The 16,785-nt window shown below is 39.2% G+C and overlaps 2 non-coding genes and 1 pseudogene across 2 annotated transcripts; all 3 read left to right on the top strand.

Annotated features, from left to right (window-relative positions):
* Positions 1 to 855: 855 nt before the first annotated feature.
* On the top strand, positions 856 to 2,012 carry LOC149844526 (putative pentatricopeptide repeat-containing protein At3g49142 pseudogene; annotated as a pseudogene).
* Positions 2,013 to 4,765: 2,753 nt separating this feature from the next.
* On the top strand, positions 4,766 to 4,836 carry TRNAG-GCC (transfer RNA glycine (anticodon GCC)). The gene has a single exon. It is a non-coding gene; the product is annotated as a tRNA-Gly (tRNA).
* Positions 4,837 to 4,938: 102 nt separating this feature from the next.
* Positions 4,939 to 5,009, top strand: TRNAG-GCC (transfer RNA glycine (anticodon GCC)). Its single transcript has one exon. It is a non-coding gene; the product is annotated as a tRNA-Gly (tRNA).
* The last annotated feature ends 11,776 nt before the right edge of the window (positions 5,010 to 16,785 follow it).

Here is a 16,785-nt window from a genome sequence, read left to right as displayed (position 1 = left end):
TGTAGGAGAATGGAGGGCTCCAATGGAAAGCTATTTTTAATCAATAAAAATTATATGTTAATATTAAAATATCAAAAAATAGCTTTTTGTTGATTAACAAATTCAAAATACCTCGTGCTCTATTTTTCCCAAAAAAATGACCTTGAGGGCCGAACGCTCATCACGTGTCCTCGCGTCTTTGTGACGTGGGTCCTAACGTTTACATCCCTAATTATAATGTGCGTAGTCAAGGTCATGCCCACACAAAAGGCAGTAGGCACGCTTCGAGCAGTTCATTCTCCAAAGCCCTTCATGAAGTGCTTGGCTCGATCCCACTACTCGGCCCGGGTCCAAAACCCAAGCTGGGTATCAGAAAACAAACTGTTCTCCAACCATCCCCCGCTTCAATTTCTAGAGAGATGCCATTCACTAGACCAACTCAAAGAGATACTCTGTTACATCATCAGTGCAGGACTCGTTCACAACCCTTTTACTGTGAGCCGAATCATCTATTTATGTGCCATTACCTCTGCCAATCTAGACTTTGCGTGCCTTGTTTTCAACCAATTAGAGAGACCCAACATCTTTTCTTGGAATACAATGATCAGAGGCTTTGTTTCTAGTGACCAACCCATGATGGCACTCTCTTTCTATGCTAAGATACTTCATAAAGGCATATTGCCTGATAAATACACATACCCATTTTTGTTCAAGGCATGTGGTTCTCTTTCTAAGATTGGATTGGCGTTAGAGTGATCACTTCATGGCCATGTTTTGGCACTTGGGTATGCCTTAGATGTGTATGTGCTCACTGGGATTGTGCACTTGTATGGGTTGTTTGGTTGTTTGAGTGAAGCAGAGATAGTGTTTGATAATATGCCTCACAGAGACGTGGCTTCTTGGACTAGCTTCATAACTTGCTATGCTGTTAATGGTTGTTTGGAAGAGGGGTTGCTGATGTTTAAGCTGATGAGAGATGAGGATGTGCAGCAGAATACGGCGGCCACTGTGGTTTGTGCCATCGGCTGTTGTGCTCAGCTGGAGGCATTGGATCAGACAAAGAATTTGCATTCGTTCGTAGAGAAATCGAGCAACAAGTTTGATGTATTTGTTGGCAATTCACTTATTGATAGGTATGCCAAGTGTAGGAGTATAGGTTGTGCTCGTTGAGTCTTTGATGGAATGTTTGAGCGGGGGACTCGTTCTCGTGGACTGCCATGATTGCCGGGTTTGTGATGCATGGGAATGGTGGGGATGCCATTGCCATTTTTTGGAAATGAAGTGTCGAGGAGTTGTGCCAGATGCAGTTACTTTTGTTGCTGTTCTTAGTGCCTGCAGCCATGCTGGATTAGTGAATGAGGGTTTCCTGTACTTTGATTGCATGAAGAAAGAATTCATAATTGTGCCTGATATCAAGCATCATGGTTGCATGGTGGACCTTTTGAGTAGAGTTGGGCTCTTAGATGATGCACTTGAGTTTGTCAGATCCATGCCGATGGAACCCAGCTTGGCTATATGGGGAGCTCTGCTTAGCTAATGCAGACTTCCCAATAACACTGAAGTAGGTGAACTGGCTACCAAGGAGATAGAGTCATTGCCAGAGTTTGGAGGAGCCCATGTGCTCTTGTCCAACATTTATTCTAATGCGAGTAAATGGGATGCAGTTGCCAACTTGAGATGCAAAATGGAAGATCAGGACACAAAGAAGCCCCCTGGTTGTAGCTCCATTGAGCTTAGAGGTGTGGTTCATGTGTTCATTGTGGGAGATAAAACACATCCTGGATCACAAGAGATATACTTCATGCTTGAATTAATGATTCAGATGAAGTTGTATGATTGCATGTCAAATGAATTTGATGTTGACGATTGAGAAAAGTTTAGGAGCAAGACAACGCTTATCAAACTTATGTCGCATGGCTAAAAGGACATGAGACACTGTTTTTATGTAATTTTCCATTAAGTATCGTATACAACGAGACACGACATGAGAGTGAATTGGAGTATCCTTGTGAGATAAGATCAACCATGGGTCCATGTTCAATCATTATGTCAAACACAAGCAAGCGTGACTGCTTATGTAGCAAAATGATGTTACGATGAGAATTTAAGATGCAGACTAGGTGACAAGCGCCACCTGTTTTCAGCTTGCATCAGACTTCTATTTTCGTTGAGTTCAGGGCTAGGAGAGGGCGGTCATGTTTGGTATGGTTGAGGTATTCCACTTGTTAGATGAACTAATGAATCACACAGCATTGAACATTCTCATGTTTGAGCATGTTGGTGTTTATGAATCAGGTATGCCACATGGTAGATGAACTAGTGAATCACAAAGCAACATTCTCACGTTTGAGCATGTTGGTGTTTATGAATCAGAAACAAGTGAATGGGAATTTCCTGACTAAGTTGTGCTAATAAAGCTTCTCTTAATTGAGATGATCAGTGATCACCAAGTCATCATTGATCCTAAGGGTTGCCTCTTACGTGCATATTTCAAATGATTATGGACAATTGGATTGATTAGAGTGAGCCAGGGGCAAGAAGAGATGTAGCCATTAGCTGTTATGGATGGAAAAAGTTGTTTCAGATGTAGAGAAATGCAGAATATGAAGCTGCCTTCCAGATATGGAGAAATGCAGGTTGTCATGTTGGCAATGAGAAGAAGTGATAAAAAAATGAGGCAAAAGAGGTCCAGAGTGTGGAATTGCAATCTGTACTGTGGTTAGAGATCTATTGGGGCAGTTTGATCACATACCGACCATGTTAGCAGAGGGGAGGAACAGGAAAAAGATGAAGCATAAAGAAGATTAAGGAAAGATACCGTATATGTATATGTATATGTATATGTATATGTATATGTATATGTATATGTATATGTATATGTATATGTATATGTATATGTATATGTATATGTATATGTTAACCATTTTCAATTGTTTCCAAGTCTTTGTAACTCTATCAACACGTTAAATTGAAGAAAGTTTTGATTTCATAAACTTAAATTTTCATCTAAGCATGTATTAATTAATTTGTAAGCTTCTTGGTTCAATGGTTTCCAAGTCTCTAGCTCTATCTACACTGAATTGAAGGAAGAGGGAGTTTTGATTTGGTAAACATGAGTTCATCTAAGCATGGATTAATTTGAATGGCATGTGACCTACGACAAATTGATCACCAGTGAAACCAAGTTTGGTTGATAAACAATGGAGCAACATGGTTGTGCCCTTAGATTCATGGAGCTCAATCCATGCTTGTGCTAAATGATAATATAGAAAATGGTGGAGCTGCAAATGGCTCCAGTTTGGGTTTAGACATGTAGATCCAGATCTAGTCTGCTTCAAGTACCATTATATGGTTTGCTTGATTCCAATTCAGGCATGACTGAGGTCTGACTGAATGTGCAAATTTCTGCCTTCCAAAAGTCTCATGCATGGTGTGCCAGGTCTGAGTAACAAGTGCTCAGACCATGTGGGTGCCCAACTGGGCTAGGTCTGACTCAAATGGGTAGACTCTGTCTTTCTTTCAAGAGTATGTCGTTCCCTTTTGGTCACCCACTGTAGGGATGTAAAGGTCCGTGTCATGTTCTTGTTCAGAACTTCGGATGTATGCCTTTTATAATCCAAGGTAATTGGATATGGCCTAATTGGATTTGGATGAAAAAAAAATATTACTAGTGCCGGTAAACGAGCCAAGTTTGAAGTGTTCAAGCGTGGCTCTTTCATGTAGCGAGCCAAGCTGAGTTGAAGCTAAGGAGCCTGAGTGAAACAAGCCAAGCTCAAGCTTGCTTGATTATTGGAAAAAATACCTTGTTTTAGTGCTAAAAGAATAGGATTAGAAAAAAAATACACTGTTTTAGATCTAGAACCAACAAGATTTTACTGCTAAACCTATTTTTTGCAAATCAAACATTTCAATCATATGTTTTACATTATGTTATATTATGTAAAAATACATCTAAAATATATTTCTTACCACGAGTAAAGCCAAGTACCTATTGTTCATATTCAGCTTGCCAAGCTTATTTTAGGTTTTTGAATGAGAACCTCAGCTTGTTTCCCAGCCCTAGACACGACTATTACATGAGAGAAGGGAGATGGTCCTACCCCTTTTCTCGTTAGGTCCTATTAGGACCTTCCAAAAATTATACTTTTAACTATTTTTTTCTTGATCTGTACCGTTAGATGTGTTTATCGTTTTCTACTCAATATAGAACATGTATTGGATTAAGATTTTTTATGCTAAGATGTGTACTTTAAAGAGGTAAAAAAAATCAATGGTTGATATTATAATAAAGTTTGGTGATAAAATATTTATATTTTTATATCAAATCAATTTGAAAGAATCAATGGTTGATATTATATTAAAATCAATTGTACCAATGGGGGCTATGCTTGTCTGGTAAGAGAAGCTAGTGCACCTTACCTTGTGTTGGGATGTTGCAGGATCAAAACCCAATGGTATAGTTATATAACTGGCAGGGGGTCTGCCTAATCCCAGCTTGCATTTAAAAAAAAAAATTGAAATAAAGCTTGTTTCTTAGTAAATAAGCAATGATAAATACATCTAAAGGTTCAGATCTAGAAAAAAAAACTTGAAAAGTATGTATTTTAGAGGTACTTTCATGGGGCCTAACAAAAAAAGGGGTAGTATCATCCCCCTTATCATTCAATGAATATATAAAAGTAAAAATCGTATCCAAAGATGAAATGCCATCTCTTTTGCAGAATCCAGATAATCTACCTGATATCTCGGCGTCATATAATTTCTGTACAACAATTCTTTCATCAATGCACCAGTGGTCTAGTGGTAGAATAGTACCCTGCCACGGTACAGACCCGGGTTCGATTCCCGGCTGGTGCAATTTTTTTATTTTGCACTTCGAAATCTTCAATTAGTCTAGTATTTAATATTCTACCCGACGTTTTGCTCTTATTTATTAACATCTAATATTTGTAACTGCAAGCACCAGTGGTCTAGTGGTAGAATAGTACCCTGCCACGGTACAGACCCGGGTTCGATTCCCGGCTGGTGCATTTTTTTATTTTGCACTTCGAAATTTTCAAGTAGTCTATTATTTAATATTCTAGCTAAATTTTCCCTTTTTTTATTAAACATTTAGTTCTTATAACTACGAGCACCAGTGGTCTAGCCCTGCCACGGTACAGACCCGGGTTCGATTCCCGGCTGGTGCATTTTTTTCACGTTTTTTAGAAATATTTTAACCGTTGATTTTTAACGTTTAAATAGGAGAAATCAGTGATTCTAGCCATCGCCAAGTGGTGCTCCTAACCTTTACAAACCGGAGTACTGTTCATATTTACAGAAAAATGAGGACATTTTGGAAAGAAACTTCTAACTTTATATATGGCAACAGCAGCTAATTTCTACTCCGCTTTTAACTGTTATCATGCTCTAAAATTTTCCTTTTCATCATTCCTTTATTTTAAAGGCTAGCTGGGGTTAGGCAGACCCCCCACCAGTTATTATTCAATCGTACCACTGGGATTTTGAACCTGCAACGTCCCATCATAAAGAGACGTGCACTGACAGCTCCTACCAACCACGCAGAGGCCCCTTTGCATCAATCCTACCCTTTGCATCAATCCTACAAAGCCACAAGATTACCAAAAAAAAGTTGACACTAGGGGTCAGCCTAACCCCAGCTTTCTCTGTCAAAAAAAAAAAATTCACACAATGTTGATAGCCGCATGTGAAATTAATATTTTTTTCTCACCTATGGCCTTGAATCGTTTGGCCAACTATTCAGGTGAATCGGCTGATACCGATTCTCAAGTGAATCGTTCTGAATCGGCTAAAAATAATTAAAAAATATTTTGTGTCAATTAGAATGCGATACATGTTAAAACCATTAAATTAATATTAAAAAATTAATTTTAAGCATTTTTATATTTATTTAAAAATAGCTTATTCAGGTTAGTATCATATATATATTTTTATTGATACAATACGTATCTGCTGATATAGAACGATATTGACAACATACATTGGTCCTGCCTCTCGTTATTTAGAAAAAGTGACCCACTGATCCAGGTACATTACTAAATAAACAATTAGGTATCCAATCCTTAATCGCAATGACCCAATTGCAAGAGCCAAGCTCTACCAGCTAAGCTATATCTTCCTAGTCAAATAGAGGATACCAGGTTGCCTTTTGGGTGTACAAAAATCTAAAGTCAATCCATAACTTATTAGCGCTTATAAGGATTATCCTTAATGCTGAATGAGATAACTGGATGATTAGGTCACACTATCATAACCAAGGGGTCTTTGTTTCGAATCTTGCAAGAGTTACTCCTTTAGTTTAATTGCTTGTACAAAAAAACTAATAAGATGATATCCCAACTTCCTCTCTTCCACCACTTTTCTCCCACTGAAAAGCCGTACGCCTCTCATCGAAAAGCCGCATGTGCCTCACTGTCTCCTCCCTAAAGTCTCTCTCTGAGGCATTTTCTTTACATGGTAGGAGACCCACTAGCTCATCAAGGTCATCTCAGAACAACACCATGCGAGAAGACATACAATGTTAGCCTTGTTAGAATATCATACCCGGATTTGGATTTGGATTTGGATTTGGCACCAAGAAGGTCCAAAAAAAGAACCAAGAAGATTCAAGAAGTTCACACTAATCAAGGAGTCCAAGAAAGGCAAAGTAACTCAAGATTATATTGTGGGTCTCTCACATAACAAAGACTCCTTACATGAGAAACCGTCCAATATTCAGGTCTGAATGAGACTCTGCAAAGCCCTAACTCTTGTAAGCCATGAATCCTGGCTACCATGCTCTTGTACTCTTATATGTTAATGAAACTTAACCTTCACCAAGAGAGAAAAATATTGAGGTGAAGGGTCATGGACCTAGGATTATTTAGATCCGAACCAAGTCAAATCGTATGTATTGTGTGATTGATTTCTTGTTTCATTCATTTTTCGTGCTCGTTTATGGTATCAGAGCAAGCTCTGGGCGCCATGTCTTTGTCAACCTCACCAAAGCTCTACCGGTCTCGCGATTTCAATTTTTACAATGTTGGGCTGCCAAGAGACATCATATTCAAAAAATGAGTGTAGCTGAGATGCGGATGCTTAGATGGATGTGTGGAAATACAATAAAAGATAAGATTCGGAACGAAGAGATACGTAAGAAGGTAGGTGTTGCACCCATTGAAAATAAGATGCGAGAGAATCGTTTACGGTGGTTTGGACATATTCGGCGAAGGCCTAATGATGCTCCAGTTAGAAGGTTGGAGAAATGGGAAAATATATTAGTTAAAAGAGGTCGGGGTAGGCCTAGGAAGACTTGGATGGAGATGATAGGAAAGGATATGAATGCTTTGAACCTCACCGAGGACATGGCGTTGGATAGAAATGATTGAAGGAAAAGGATTCATGTGGAAGACCCAAAATGAATTTCTTTTTTGGTTCATATCGCTGACCCCAATTGTTTTGGGATGAAGGCGTAGTTGTTGTTGTTGTTGTTGTTGAAACTCAACTTTCATCTCAAACCGTTGCTTTTTTTAGGAGATGTTAGAATACTACATCTGGATCCAATAACTAGGCCTTGGATCTGGCACCAAAAAGGTTAAAAAAAGAACCAAGAAGATTCAAGAAGTTCACACTAATCAGAAGTCTTCTCTATCAAGAAGTCTAAGAAAGACAAACTAACTCAAGATTGTACAGTGGGTCTCTCATGTAACAAAGACTCCTCGTATGAGAAACCATCCAAGTGCTTAGGTCCCAATGAAACTCTTGTAGACCATAAATCCTGGTCACTGTACTCTTGTACTCTATATATGTTAATGGAACTTAACCGGAGAGAAAAACGTTAAGGTGAAGGGTCAGAACCTAGGAGGCTAGGATCATTCAGGTCCGAGCCAGGTTAAATCATGTGAAGTGTGATCGATCTCTTGCTTAATTCAATTTTATGTGCTCATTTAAAAACAATTTATATCAACGAGATTATATATGCAGATGGGTGATGACATAGGAGATGAGAGGAACCTGGTTGGGAATAGTGATTGAAAAAGATGTAAATTGCATCTAATTCCACCAAACAATTAATGAGAGAGGATCATGTCAGAGGCACCTCTGAGGCGCCTTGGATGTCGGTTCATCTTAAAACGAACTAACACCCATCAAAACAGTAAATGGGCTCACTGTAAGTCATTCATTTTGAACCATTATGATGTTGTCCATCTGAAACACGAATGACATTGAAAAAAAGAGTAGGACCCATCCAAGTGATGTCTCACTCAGACAGGTTTTAGACGCCGTCAGAACCCCAAAACCCCTAGTGTCACAGACAATCTTAATCCACCTTATACTTCTCACATCTCCACAGCCAAACAGACCGAAAATAGCTAATCCTTTCGTATTTTTCTACCATTTGTCAACTCCAAGTAGAATAAGGAGTCAGGTGTTTTAGAATACGTGGTGTAAGCGGGTGGAGATGATTGCTGATTGTTCTTTGGGGTAACAGATCAATGACGAGATTTTAAAAGGACCCATAGGCCCATGAGATCCAACTCATGGAAATGTTTCCTTCGCTATACAACGCAATTCGACACAAGGGTTGTTCAGTGGAAAGCTGTTGGTCCCCTAGCGATAGCTGGAACGTGATTTTGCGTTGAAACCCTTCCAATCAGACCCTGCACGAGTGGTTCGAGCTGATGCAGATGCTGCCCATGGTGTCTCTTAATGATGTGTGTGATCAGCTATGCTGGAGCTCGACCAAAAGCCCTGACCTCTCCATCTCTGTTGGACATCAGTTTTGATAAGGATACGGTTATGACTCCCACCAGTAATAGTTTTTCATAAACAAAAAACGATAAACATGTTCTGAATAACTCAAATAAGGCTACATGAAATCGGACTCAATCAAGAATCTCATGAGCCAGCCGAATATTTGTTAATCTGATATTATCGTTTTTGATAGAATTATCAAAAACTATAATTGTTGTTATCTTTAGTTGTTTTGTTATCTAACTGTGTAAGTCAATATTCTAGAACTTGTATTCTAAATATTGTAAACTCTATTATGCTTATAAATATAATATTGGACCTCTCGGTGGACAAAAGAGCAAAACTCGAGTTTATCATCTTGTTCATTGCTCCTTCATGGTATTAGAGCTACCAAGCTCCAACGAGTTTTCAATGGCTTCCTCATTGTCTCTTTCCACTCCTATGACCCAATGAAATACTATTGCCAGCCTTGTCTCGATAAACTAAAATTGAGACAACTACTTGTTGTGGAGATCTTAGCTCAAATAAGTCATGATCAACCAAGATCTCCTCAAGTTTTTTGATGGCTCATCTCCTCAACCAGATTTCTTCATTGCTGCGATAGATAGAGGTAATATAGAAAATCTGAATTATCCTATTTGGATTCATTCCAATCAGTTAGCTCTCAATTAGATCAAAGCTATTGTATCTGAAATTGTTTTCGGTCAAATCATGAGAACAAAAATAGCCCATAAAGCCTGTATTGTTATGGAAAAAGCATATAGATCACAATCCCCTTTGAGACTCATGATTATGAAGAAAGACCTTACTTTTATTAAGAAAGAAAGTATGGATATGCTGTCTTATCTAAACCGCCTGAAGTTTCTAGCCAACTCACTTGCAACCGCCAATCACCCCGTAGAAGATGAAGAATTAGTTCAAATAATTTTGAGCGGCCTTCCTCTCGAGTCTGAAAGCTTTGTGACCCCCGTCACTACTAATTCGGTGTTGTATACCTTCACAAATATATATGATCTGCTTCTTAATGAGGAAAAATGTGTGCTTCTAATTTACGTCAAGCCTCCTGAAACACTTGAACTCCAACAAATTGTCTTCACCGCCTTCATGGATCGAGGTCATGGTCGCGACTTTTATCGAGTTCATGGTAGGGGACAAAGGATAAATTTCTCTCCAAACACATCTAATAGTAACTTTGTATCCCAACCTCAAGGTTGTCGAGGGGCAACCACTTATCAATATTGTGAAAAACACGAACATACTGTTAAAACTTGTTGGGATATCCCTAAAGCCTTTTAAGCCATGTCTCTTCAACAATTCATGGTGCTTCAAAAGCATTGCGTCTGCGTGCACCATGACTCCTCATGCGCCTACGTGCGCTAGACCTACTGCAACCGTGTGTGCTAAGCAAAACTTAACACCTGCAAGTGTTGAAAATACTAAGTGCCTGCGAGCACTGAGTAGGAACATCCCAACGGTGAACGATCCTAGCTGCAACGTAACATATATGCACTTACTTCGTTGTACATCTATGGTTGATGTGAAGCTGATCTCTACTCCTCTGAGCTCCACTACTTGGTTATCTAAGGATAATGCCCCACTTTTTCATGACTCTACTTTATATTGGAGCATCATGGGCGGTCTTCAATATCTCACTATCACACGGCCTGACATTGCCCTTGCGGTCAAAAAGGTTTGTCAGTTCATGCATTAGCCCACGGTTACCCACTAGTCTGTCGTCAATCACATCCTTTGCTCTCTCAAGGATACCATTCAACATGATTTGTTCTTCTTATGGTCTTCCTCTCTCCAGCTCTACGACTTCTCTGATGCTGATTGGGTCGGTAGCCTTAATGATTATAAGTCTACAAGTGGTTTTGCTATTTTTCTGTGCTCTAATTTGGTTTCTTGGTCTTCTCGCAAGCAACAGACCATAGCTTGATCCAACACTGAAGCCAAGTACAAGTTTCTTGCATGTGCTCCGTATGATCTTCTTTGGCTCAAGTCTCTTCTCACTAAGTTTGACTTCGTTCCTTCTTCGCCACCTACTTTTTAGTGTAATAATATTGAGCTTTATATCTGGCAGCAAATCCGGTCTTTCATGCTTGCACCAAACATGTAGAAACTGATTTTCATTTTGTTTGGGATCATATGCAAAAGGGACATCTTCAAGTTCAGTTTACCACCTCATCTGAGCAGTTGGCTGGCGATCTCACTAAGCCTCTTCCATTTTTGAGGTTTGTTTTCATTTGTGACAAGCTCAACATCGTTGACCCCACATTGAGCTCGCAGGGGCCATGATAAGGATACAATTATGACTCCCACCAATAATGGTTTCTCAGAAACAAAAAACGATAAACATGTTCTAGATAACTCAAATGAGGCTACACAAAATCAGACTCAATCAAGAATCTCATGAGCCAACTGAATATTTGTTAATCCGATAATATTGTTTTTGATAGAATTATCAAAAATGATAATTGATGCTATCTTTAGTTGTTTTGTTATGTAACTGTGTAAAGTCGATATTCTAGAACTGTGTATTCTAAACATTGTAAAACTCTATTATACTTATAAATAGAATACTCGACCTCTCGATGGACAAGAGAGAGAAACTCGAGTTTATCGTCTTGTTCGTTGCTCTTTCAAGTTTATATTCGACCCATTTTGTTTCTTGGCTCCCAAACAAGGCACTATGTGGTCTTGGCCTTCCTGTTAGAGCCACTTTTACGACTTGGTTAATTCTGTTAGGTAGCATCCTAACAAACGACAACCCTAAGAAGTGAGGCTTTCAGTTGCCCAACCAATTCACCCTTTGTAAGGTTGCCTAAAAGACCACCATGCACCTTTTTTGGAGTTGTCGTTAATCACAGTAGTTGTATTGCCTTGTCCGAGAAGAGTTGAGGCTCAGATGGGATCTAAACACCCACTACGGTCGCTGATTGTGAATGACAAAGTAAAATGCTTGGGCCCGAGGTGGATGTTCGTTGGCAGCTGCTCATGTGGAGATGCATTTGGTTGGAACAGAACAATCAAATTTTCAGAAGTCCAGATGACTTCAAAATTTAAATCATGACGTCTTAGCCCTGCTCAAGGAATAGCTCAGGCTCGGATGGCCTGACTCGGAGTTGTGTTGGGCGGGGGATATCTTGCTCGCTAATCTGTTTCGCCATGAACCTGTATATTTTTCTTTGTTTTTCTGTGATCCTCGGATCTGATATGTACATGGGTTCCGGGTGACTTCTTCTCACTCGGTCCCTCTTCTTGATTTAATGCAATACTTTTTTTTTTAAATACCATCGTATCACACTTTGACTTGATCACATCTCAATACTTTAGCTTGAATTTTGCTCAAATTTAAAAGTTAAAATGAAACAAATTCACTGGTATTACAGGACCAGTGCGTTCACACATGCCCCTGACCAGTACAAGGCAAGACAGGTCATCCCTGTCTACACCCATCCGTGATTCAAACAGGCCCTATGGACACAGCCAGAGTGGTGCACGTGACATAATCACTGCACCTATTTAAGGTCTAGCATAGGCCCAACTCGGATCCAACTCAGACCAACCTGCTTACTGCCCTAGAGGTGGCTAGGGGCAAGCTGCCCAAATGTTCCATGTATACATGTGATTGTACAGTAGGAACAAGCCCATGTGAGAAGGTGTGCATTATGTGTTATCATTACAACCATGAACCATGTAAACATAAAACGGCAAAACGCCACAAGTACATCATCATGTTGAGGTGAAGTAAAAGGATGCTATGTTAAAGCTTTTATTCCAAGGTGCTATAAAAGATAATAGGCATATTACATAGACGGAATATTTTAGGACGTCTTTGAAGCCATCTAATAGGTATAACATGGCAATATGTATGGATTGTACCTGCAAATCATTCGGTATCACATGGCTATATATACACTACAATGGATTGCACCTGCAAATCATTTTCACTCAATCTAACCTCATACATGTATGTGTTCAGAGTGGTGGATTCAGTGAGAACAAGGCAAACTAACTGAAAAATAGAAAGACAAAGGAAGAGGTATATAATGGCAGTGAAAAGATCAGGTGCAATATGATTGCACAAATATTTGTGCATTAATCACCTGATCACCCTCCATCTTAGGGGCATGACAGTCAGTTGTGGGGCCCAAGGCCTGATGGAGAGGGCAATCAGGTGCTTAATGCACAAATTCTGTGCCATGTGATTGCACCCGATCCGGACTCATGGCACCCATGCCTAGCACTGAGAAAGGAGAGACTTTGTGATCTACTTTGCAAGACAGAATACCGGACACTTGATGAGTGATTGCAAGACCCTTGGATCATGTTTTTTTTTTTTACAAAAAGTTATGCTTTTTTTAGTCAAAAAAATAGAGTGCATTTTTTTGAGAAAAATTTAGGGCATTTTTTTTAATCAAGGTTTGAATGCATGCCTTTGGATAGCCCACGTGGCTATGCCTATTTGGGCATGACATGCTAACATAGTATAATTTCCCACTTTTGGAGGTGTCAAGGGAGAGTTTGGGGGAAGAATGATTTTGTCCTGATTTAAAAAAAAATGTTTAAATAATGAGAAAATCATTTATGGTGATATTTTGATTATCTCACTATTTTATATTTTTGTTTTAATTTGTGAATTTAATGCATTTACGAACGCCAAGTTTGCATTGCCCCCAAAAAAGTTTATACTGGATTTCGTGTATCCAAAAGCTAATTCTTAAATAATAGGACATGTAGATTACATCTGTGTGGTTAGATTTAAACAAAAAAAAGAGTGAGTTTTGCTGAGTTGATTGTAGCACAATCAAATGTAACTATTAACCTCTAAAACATAATGTTCTTATCTTACTCTATTCCACACATGTGAATGTGTGCGCAACTTATACGTGTATTCAGCTACTCAACCACCGTAACTTATGGAGATACACGCTTGATTTACATAAATTAATATTTATAAATAAGGCTGGTAAATGAGCCAAACAAACTGAACATAGGGTGTTCAAGCTTGGCTCATTTTGTGTGTGAGCCAAGCTTACCCGAGCTCAATGGTTTGAATTAAATTGATTTGTAGTTTCTCTCCTTCTATTAGGCCTCATTTCTCATTCTGCCCCATTCTACCTTAAATGTTTTAAGTGTTTTATGCTAGATTTGAACCGTTAGATGTGTTTAGCATGACCGATTTAGTGGAAATAGACTCTTGGATCATGTTTTTTCGATGAAAAAACATTTTTTTATGAGCTAGAAAAAATTTGTACCTTCATAGCCATTGATTTTGGATCACCAAAAAACCTATATACAGATCAAATTCCAGCTATCCAAAAGCTGGTTCTCACTATACAAAAACTATAGATCACATCTGTGGTATTAGATGTGCGAAAAAATACTTAAAACTAAGATTTTTGAACAAGCCTAACGAGACCTAACAAAAAAGAGGGCTAAGGAACACATTTCTCTCTCTCTCGCTCTCTCTCTCTATCTATCTATATATATATATATAGTTAGTTAGTTAGTTAGTTAGTTTTTTAGCTAAATTGTTTGATTTGTACCGGTATATATGATATCCATTTGCACTAAGAATAAAAAATCAATGCTTTAATTTAAAGAGGGTGCTAGAGGTACACATCCCTCTTCTCAGTGTTGATATACCAGAAATAGATGCTCAACCTGCAATGTCCGATAACGGCTCTATAGTTCATCTTTCGACACCACAACTTTGGTATACCACTTTGGACCTAATGGGTCGTAGAGTTCAACTGGAATGAAATCGAGCCATTTTGAACAATGCTATCAGTATTGATGCGTATTGGCTTGTATCGACCGAAAATTGATACACAAATATTAAAAAAATACCAAAAACTATTTTTTGATATTATTTTAATAGATTTAACATGTGTTATGATTGACATATAATAAATTTTTATTATTTTTGGGCCAATATAGGACGATTCACTTGAGTATCGGTATTATCCAATACAGCTAAATCGATGGCCAAATGATTCAGGGCCGACACTGACAACATTGATTTTGAATCATCATTCGATTTAAGATGGCTCATACAACAACAACAACTACGCCTTCATCCCAAAACAATTGGGGTCGGCGATATGAACCAAAAAAGAAAATCATTCTGGGTCTTTCACATGAATCCTTCTCCTCCAATCATTTCTATCCAATGCCATGTCCTTGGTGAGGTTCAAAGCATTTATATCCTTTCTTATCATCTCCATCCATGTCTTCATAGGCCTACCCCGACCTCTTTTAACTAATATATTTTCTCATTTCTTCATCCTTCTAACTGGAGCATCATTAGGCCTTCGCTGAATATACCCAAACCACCGTAAATGATTCTCTCTCATCTTATTTTCAATGGGTGCAACGCCTACCTTCTTACGTATCTTCTCGTTCTGAATCTTATCTTTTATTGTATTTCCACACATTCATCTAAGCATACGCATCTCAGCTACACTCATTTTTTGAATATGATGTATCTTGGCAGCCCAACATTTCGTACCATATAGTAAAGCGGGCCTAATAGTCGTCCTATAAAACTTTTCCTTCAACCGCAATGGCATTCTACGATCGCACAACACTCCAGTTGTACTTTTCCATTTCATCCACCCAACCTTTATCCTATGATTTACATATCCATCAATTTCTCCATACTTTTGAATGATAGATCTCAAATATTTGAAACAATCATCCACCGGTATTTCTTGCTCACCAAGCTTCATTATACTCTCATCACTACTTCATTGCTTACTAGACCGACATTCCATATATTTTGTCTTACTCTTACTCAACTTAAAACCTCTTGCTTCCAATGTCTGTCTCCATAATTCTAACTTAGCATTAACCCCAGCTCTAGACTCATCAATCAAAACAATATCATCAGCAAATAACATACACCATGGCACATTTTCTTGAATTAATCTCGTAAGCTCATCCATCACTATAGCAAATAGGAAATGGCTTAAAGCAGATCCTTGATATAACCCAACCGTTATTTAAGATGGCTCATACACAAGGTAAAAAGCTCTCTCTCTATACATTTATGGCACATGCATGCAGGTGCGTAAAGCATGCACACAAGTACAAACAAGCACATGGTCTCATTCTCTAAATTTGAGCGAAACATTGACAACACGAACTCATTCATGCAATTTGGATGAGCCCGTGATGCAGAAGACCCTACCCTATTCCTCTTGTTTTGTCACCTTTTTGTGAACATGTTCCTTCCAAGATTGTGCCTATGTCCTGGATACTTTTCTTTACTGCTTTTTTTGAGTTGGTGATCGACAAAATATGTCACAAGGATTCGAGTGGGACACACCATTTTTTGTATAACTTTTTATAAAGAAAAAGAACAGTGTATATGAGGACATGACACGAGAATGAATTAGAGTATTCCCGTGCCATAATGGATGAGCCAGTTGATGGGATGCTCAACCAAACCGCATACCAACAAGTTCATCTGTGGTACATTCTTAGGGATGCCAGTCCACCGGGGGACAATGGGCCCCGCCCTGCCTTGCCCAGTTTGGACCGAGGATGAAGGGCACGAATCGGGGATGGAGGCGGGAATGAAGGTTAAAATCTATCCTCATGCTGGAATGAACTTAGGCTTTCCCATCCCCGTCCCCGTCTCCGTCCCCATCTCTATCCCCACCTACTCATCCCCAATCCTTCAAGGGATGACTATAGATAGAGGGAAAACAGGACCCCACCCCACCTCGCTCCCGTTTGGATCGGGAATGGAGGACTTGAAACGAGGATGGAGGTGGGGGTGGAGGTTGAAATCCATGTCTGTGAGAGAATGAGAGATTCGGATTTTGTGACGGGGCGGAGGAGGTCCCAAGACATTCCTTTTCTTCAAAGGGAATGTCATTGTCTAAAGAGTATTATGATTGACAGCAGCACGGTGTTCATGTATTCTCAAGGGCCCGTGACAGTACTGGTTGTCCAACTCCTGATGGCCTCGATGTTATTCTTCAGTGGGGCCCATGCTTCTGAATGGAATGTATGACCCCACGAAGGAAAGCTTGTGGG

The sequence above is a fragment of the Nuphar pumila genome, chromosome 2 (assembly GCF_984573655.1).
Source record: "Nuphar pumila chromosome 2, dmNupPumi1.hap1.1, whole genome shotgun sequence".
Taxonomy (NCBI): domain Eukaryota; kingdom Viridiplantae; phylum Streptophyta; class Magnoliopsida; order Nymphaeales; family Nymphaeaceae; genus Nuphar; species Nuphar pumila.
The sequence above is the reverse complement of the archived record's forward strand: the minus strand, read 5'-3'. Positions and strand labels throughout refer to the sequence as shown.